Source organism: Rutidosis leptorrhynchoides, chromosome 3 (genome assembly GCF_046630445.1).
Source record: "Rutidosis leptorrhynchoides isolate AG116_Rl617_1_P2 chromosome 3, CSIRO_AGI_Rlap_v1, whole genome shotgun sequence".
Classification (NCBI taxonomy): Eukaryota; Viridiplantae; Streptophyta; class Magnoliopsida; order Asterales; family Asteraceae; genus Rutidosis; species Rutidosis leptorrhynchoides.
In genome coordinates, this window is record NC_092335.1 from 690,368,672 (window position 1) to 690,376,198 (window position 7,527).

Here is a 7,527-nt window from a genome sequence, read left to right on the forward strand (position 1 = left end):
TGATGGTCATTTTGCTATGTTATTATGATTTGTAATATCAAGAAATAGAATTATTATTATAACAGGATTAGTAGTACTATTATTAATATTATTATTATTATTATTATTATTATTATTATTATTATTATTATTATTATTATTATTATTATTATTATTAGTATTAGTAAAATCATTATATTTAGTATTGTTACAACTACAAGTAGTAAATATTATTTTCATTAATAGTGTAATTATAATTACAAAAATGAGTATTATTACTATTATTAATAACTTAAGTATCATTATAACTATCATACTACAAATTATCATTATTATCCTTAAATATTAATAATAACATTATTACTGCTAATAATAGAATAGGTATTAATAATATTATTATTACTATGAAAATAGTACAAGCTATTATAATTTCCATAGATATTAGTATTGGCCTCGTTTTATAAATACTAGAATTATTATTTTAACATAAGTACAATTACAAATTTTATCATGAATATTATTATTATATAATTATCAAAATCTTTATCAAAAACTGTCATTAACCGAAAAATTAATATTTTATAATTATAATCATAAACATCATTATTATTATCATTAATAAGAATTATTAACATTATTATCTCATTAATAATATTAAGTATTATAATCATTAATTTTACGACTACTAATATTATTTTTGGTATTATTATAACTAATATCATTAATATACAAATGATATATATAACATATATAACTAATATCATTAATATACAAATGATATTATTATAACTAATATCATTAATATACAAATGATATTATTATAACTAATATCATTAATATACAAATGATATATATTATATATATATATATATATATATATATATATATATATATATATATATATATATATATATATATATATATATTAAAAACATATTTAATACTTATAACATAATGAAAGTTAATATTTTTATCTACAAACCGAATATATGAAACCTATATACATTATTAATATAAAGAGGATATAACTAATAGATTTGCATAGATATATTTGTTCGATTACAAGTATATGTATTATTATACATATAATGATATAGGTTCGTGAATCCGAGGCCAACCCTACACTTGTTAAATGACGTCATATGTATTTTTACTACAAAATACATTATGTGAGTTTTCATTACTCCCTTTTTATATATATTTTTGGGACTGAGAATACATGCGCTGCTTTTATAAATGTTTTACGATATAGACACAAGTAATCAAAACTACATTCTATGGATGGATTATTAAACCGAATATGCCCCTTTTTATTAAGTCTGGTAATCTATGAATTAGGGAACAGACACCCTAATTGACGCGAACTCTAAAGATAGATCTATGGGCTCAACAAGCCCCATCCAAAGTACCGGATGCTTTAGTACTTCGAAATTTATATCATGTCCGAAGGAGGATCTCGGAATGATGGGGATATTCTTATATGCATATTGTGAATGTCGGTTACCAGGTGTTCAATCCATATGAATGATATTTTTGTCTCTATGCATGGGACGTATGTTTATGAGAAATGGAAATATGAAATCTTGTGGTCTATTAAAATTATGAATTGATTATTTATGTTAAACTAATGAACTCACCAACCTTTTGGTTGACACTTGAAAGCATGTTTATTCTCAGGTATGAAAGAAATCTTCCGCTGTGCATTTACTCACTTTAAAGATATTACATGGAGTCATTCATGACATATTTCGAAAGACGTTGCATTCGAGTCGTTGAGTTCATCAAGATTATTATTAAGTTAATTATAGTTGGATGTATTATGAAATGGTATACATGATGTCAAATTTCGTTATAATGAAAGATTGTCTTTTCAAAAACGAATGCAATGTTTGTAAAATGTATCATATAGAGGTCAAGTACCTCGCAATGTAATCAACTGTTGTGAATCATTTATAATCGATATGGACTTTGTCTGGATGGATTAGGACGGGTCTTCACATTATTTAATTTCATTTCCAGCTTCATTTCAAAGGGCACCAGTTTCCTCTCTGTTCAGAGACTAAAACATACGAATCATAGTAATTCTTGGGCTTATCAAAGTGCATCTAAGCACTCAAATCATTGAAGAATCAAGGATCATTCAAGAGCTTCATCCAAGATTACTCCTAAAAGGTCAATCTTGTATTTACAATGAATTCTATCTTTGTTACTGTTTTGTTTAAGTTTTCAAGCATGATTGTTGGCTAGTCCATTTTATGTTCATCTATATAAATAACTGAAATGTTGAATGTTTACTATTTATTGATTGTTATTATGCACGATAGTTTGATGTTTGAATACAAGAACCATTCTTGTTAAGTTTAATCCTTTCGATTCAACTAGTTGATATGTTTATTTGATTAAGAAACATCATCTTGTTAAGTTAATGTATTGATTTACACCTAGTGACATGTGTTTATCCGTCTTTTACCAAAAGGGATAAGTTGAGTTCAAATGATTAATTTACATAAGAATGTAAGAACGACTCTTGTAGATACTTTGGAATAGCTTAATTAGTATGTGTAATTGTCTAGGAGAATGACCAATTCCTTAGAATCTGTTATACACACTTTCAACTACCTAGTTCCATTAATTAACATGTGTTAGTGATTTGCCATATCTAGTGACGTTTATAGGGATCTTATTATAACACTTAGTTAATTACTTGGGTTGGGTGAATTGAGCATTTAACCAGATCAAGGGAATGAACTAAGTTAAACCTTTAGTTGATATAGGAGTGGATCATGTACAACACACCATTGACTTGATCATTCTTCAAGTTTTCAAACTAGTTGAATTAGTTGATTACAAATAGGAGGTCTTAGATGACAAGAACATCACTTGCGTCGTGTAATCCCATTTGAGTGTTTGCACAAAACTACTCTTGGTGAACCAATTAATTAGTTCTCGTGCATAACCAATCAATCCGATCTTAATCCTAAACAACATTCAACATTAACGGTAAAAAGTCTAGATGAGCATTGATATTGCTCAATAACATCATATATATCTATTGCAATATCGTGTAAAATGCTCTAGAATCGAGGATAATGAAGGTGTTTCTACAAGTGATAATCCAAGATGCGCAAATTTGTATCGGAAGAGTGATTTACAAAGAGTTTTGATGATTTATGACATTGGTTGATCCCGATACGACTTAAGGTCTATTTAGTGCTCTAAAATGGTAAAACAAAGCCTCCAAGGTGTTAGGCTTCGTCCAAATAAAAGAGGATTGAAAAGAAAGCGAAACAGTGGATTTCAGCGTATCTGGACGCTGTCCTGGTTTATAGGACGCCGTCCAGCCTCTTGAAACAGGACGCCGTCCTGGATATGAGGACGCCGTCTAGCTCTTAAGGACGGGACGCCGTCCAGCCTTTTTAGACGCCGTCCCGTAGTAGGTTTCAGCCGACTTTTGTGCTTTTTACCTACTTTCTCTACTTTAAAACTACTGTTTTGAGGGACTGTTTCATAGCTTACGAACCAGAGAGTACAGAGACGATTTTTAGAAGCAAAATTGGAGAACTCCAAGCTGTTGGAAGAGGATCAACATCAAGACATCAAAGATCAAAACCTTCATCATCCAAGAACTCCTTGTTCTTGTAGGTTATTCCTTGTTCTAAAACAATGATTTCAGTTGTTAATCTGATTGTTATGTTGTCTGTTACCATGATTGTTGGCTAGTTTCTATAATGTTTGTCTAGATTAATAACCAAGGTATTGGATGTAATCTTATTGATTGAATGTATTATGTGTGATAGATTAAAGCTTGAATTAAGAACCATGCTTATTGCTGTTAAAATCATTTGTATCTAGTTAATTGATATGTTGTTGATAAAGAGAACTCTTGTTGATGTATCATATTGATTTACAATCAACTTATCTTAGATTGATTGTTTACTAAACCGGACCAAGGGGGTAAACTAGATTAAAATGGTTAAACAAAATAGGAATGAATTGTGTAGAGCGAACGCAAATACAATTGTTATTCAAGTCTTTGATCTAGCTAATCAACTAGTCACAAACGAAAAGGTCTAAGTAATAGGGAACCCTCACTTAGTAATTCTAGTTTGAGTACTCGCTATAGAGAACTCTTGGCGGGTCGATTTAGGTGATTAGCATGCTTATAATAGTTATTTGATTACAAATACAAGAACCATAGTGAAAAGGGAACCCTTGATCTTGTGATTGTGTTTGCGTGTTTATTCAAGAGAACTCTTAATGAACCTATTAGATAACTTGCACACATAATTATTCAATCAGGCCTTAATATCAAAACTTACATCCAATACCGAGGGTAAAATATCTAGATGAACATTTCATCTCTTTGATTTAAATCAAAACTATCTTACTTGCTTTCTTTGCATTTATTTTCATCTTATAAATTTAAAAGACCAAAAATATTGTTTTTACATTTAACCTTCTCTGATTTGGCTAAATCGTTAAATGGCCACCAAAACATAAAACTTGTACCTTTAAGTTTCATTTACTTAGTTAATCATAATATAGTTTCTAATTCTAGTTTGGCTAATACAACTGTCCTTGGAACGATACACGGAACTAAACCAGTTACTATACTACTACACGATCGGGTACACTGCCCGTTAGTGTGTAGAAATCTTTAATCGGTATTTTTCCATATTATTTTATACGACAATTTATATGACACTTCTCGCACATCAAGTTTTTGGCGCCGCTGCCGGGGACAGTTTTGTGTCAAAATAGAATTATTAACTGATTTGTGATTAAGTAGTTTCTTAATTTTTTTAAATTTTTAATAGTCTTTGATTTTTAAACTTATAGAATCGGTATGTTTAATAATTTTTGTTAGTTGTGTGATTGACAGTTTATAGGTCGCATATGCCACATACCCGAAGTTCAGAATCTCCATTACTTACACCGTTTACAGAACCTGATAGAAAGCTTGGTAGAATTCCAAAAGAAGTACTTGAAATTTTTGAATCTTCATCAAAGCAAGAAACCTTTGATTCAGAATCAAGTACGACCAAGCCTCGATATTCAGACTTTGGTAAACCAGTTCAACCCCCAAATTTTGAAATGGAAGGAGAAAGACCGTTGGTACCACGACAATCAATGGCAGCAAAGATGAAAGCAACCCGGACCGGACAAGGTAGTGCTATTACTCCACCTACTGGTGAGGTAACTTTTGAAATAAAAGGACCTATTCTTCAAATGACTAATAACAGGTGTCAATTTGGTGGTGGTCCGAATGAAGATGCAAACGAACATATTCGTCTCTTTCAAGAGATATGTCTTCTTTTTAAACTTAAACCAGAAACTGACCAGGCCATATTATTAAGACTTTTCCCTTGGACACTCCAAGGGGAAGCACGAAGTTGGTTAGATTCATTGGCCGAGGCTACGATAGAAACGTGGGATGGTATGTTGGAAAAATTTCTTAAGAAATATTTTCCAGCATCCAAGTCCGCGAGACTCCAACACGAAATTACCCAATTCTGTCAAAAGCCGATGGAAACCCTGTACGAAGCATGGAATCGATTTTCCAAAATGCTAAGAGGTTGTCCAAACCGTGGTTTGGATACCTTTCAAAAGGTCCAAATCGTTTACAAAGGTTGTGATGTAGCAACCCGAATTTCAATTGACCAAGCGGCCGGTGGTTCTCTTATGGACAAAACCGAGCAAGAGGCTTATGAAATAATCGAGAAGCTAGCCGATTATTCTCATGAGTGGCATCAAGAACGCCCAATTACTCGTAATGCTCAATTCCAAAGCGCCGGCGCCTATGATGACCTTAGTTCCCTAAGTGTTAAAATAGACGGTGTTGCTCGAACCATGGATAAAATCACCAAGGAAATTCATAGTATGAAAGTAGGTTATGAATACTGTGGTGGTCTTCATTTAGGAAAAGATTGTGATGCCAGTTTAACAATGGCTCAAAAAGAAGAAGTGGCTTTCGTAAGCCAAAGAAATAACAATCAATTTCAAGGAAGAGCCCAATTTAACCGGAACTTTAACAACCCCTACAACCCTCAAGGTCAAAATTCCAATTACCAACAAGGGTCAAGTAGTGGGTTCCAACAACAAACTCCGGGTTTTTATCAAAAACCCCAACAGGAAGAAAAAAAGTCAAATTTGGAGAGTATGTTGGAAAAGTTGATTTCATCACAAACTCAGCTTGTCACAAATATAAACCAAACCAACGAGAAAAACGAACACCAGTTTCGAAATCAACAAGCCTCAATTCAGAATTTGGAGAAACAAATGAGTGGTTTAGCTAATTTACTTAGTGAAAGAAAACCAGGTAGTTTACCGGGCGATACAAATAAGAACCCTCAAAATGAGCACGCCAATGTTATCACCACACGGAGTGGTTTAGCATACGATGCTCCAAAAATGCCCGAAAATTCTGATTTTAGTGTTCCGTTGAACCGAAATGATGAACCGGTTAAGGAGCTGGAAAAAGTGGTTGAAAAGGAAGAACGGGAAAAACCCGTAGTGAAACCATATCAACCACCGCTCCCATACCCAAGAAAACAACAACAAGAAAGGCTAGAGGCCGAAAGGTCAAAATTCCTAGATATGTTTAAACAAATTAACATAAATATGCCTTTCATTGATGTAATCTCAGGTATGCCCAAGTATGCTAAGTTCTTAAAAGACTTACTTACTAATCGGAAGAAAATGGAGGAACTTTCATCCGTCACCATGAATGCTAATTGTTCAGCAATTTTGATGAACAAAATACCAAAGAAATTAGCAGATCCTGGAAGTTTTACCATACCATGTCTCCTGGGAGATTTGGAATGCATTAAAGCATTAGCGGATTTAGGGGCTAGCATAAATTTAATGCCTTATTCATTATATGTTAAGCTAAACCCCGGGGTACTAAAACCAACCCGAATGGCAATTCAACTAGCGGACCGCTCTGTTAAATTCCCTCATAGAATTTTAGAGAATATGTTGGTAAAAGTAGGTACCCTAGTATTTTCGGCTGACTTTGTAATTTTGGACATGGAGGAGGACACACGTGTGCCTCTTATATTAGGTCGACCTTTCCTCAATACCGCTAGAGCTATGATAGATGTTCATGGGCAGAAATTGACCCTTAGTATTGAGGATATGAAGGTTACGTTTTCCGTTGACCATGCCCTACAATACCCCGAGTCTACTGATGATCAATGTTATTATGTGCAAACCATAAACACATATTCGGAGTTGTTGCAGGAATTTCCAAAATTGCAAGGTGCGGGAGAATGCATTTTTGCGGAAGGTGATGAAGAGAATATGTTGGAAGAAGTGGAGATGTTGACCACCTTGATGGCTAACGGTTATGAGCCAAATGATGAAGAATACAGAAAGTTGGATTTAAAAAATGAGTACCGATGTAAAACATCGATTGAAGAACCTCCCATTTTGGAACTAAAGCCACTTCCAAGTCACTTGGAATATGCTTACCTTCAAGAGGATTCTACTCTCCCTGTTATCATTTCATCCGAACTCTCTGTAAGTGAGAAGTCTAAACTTGTTTCC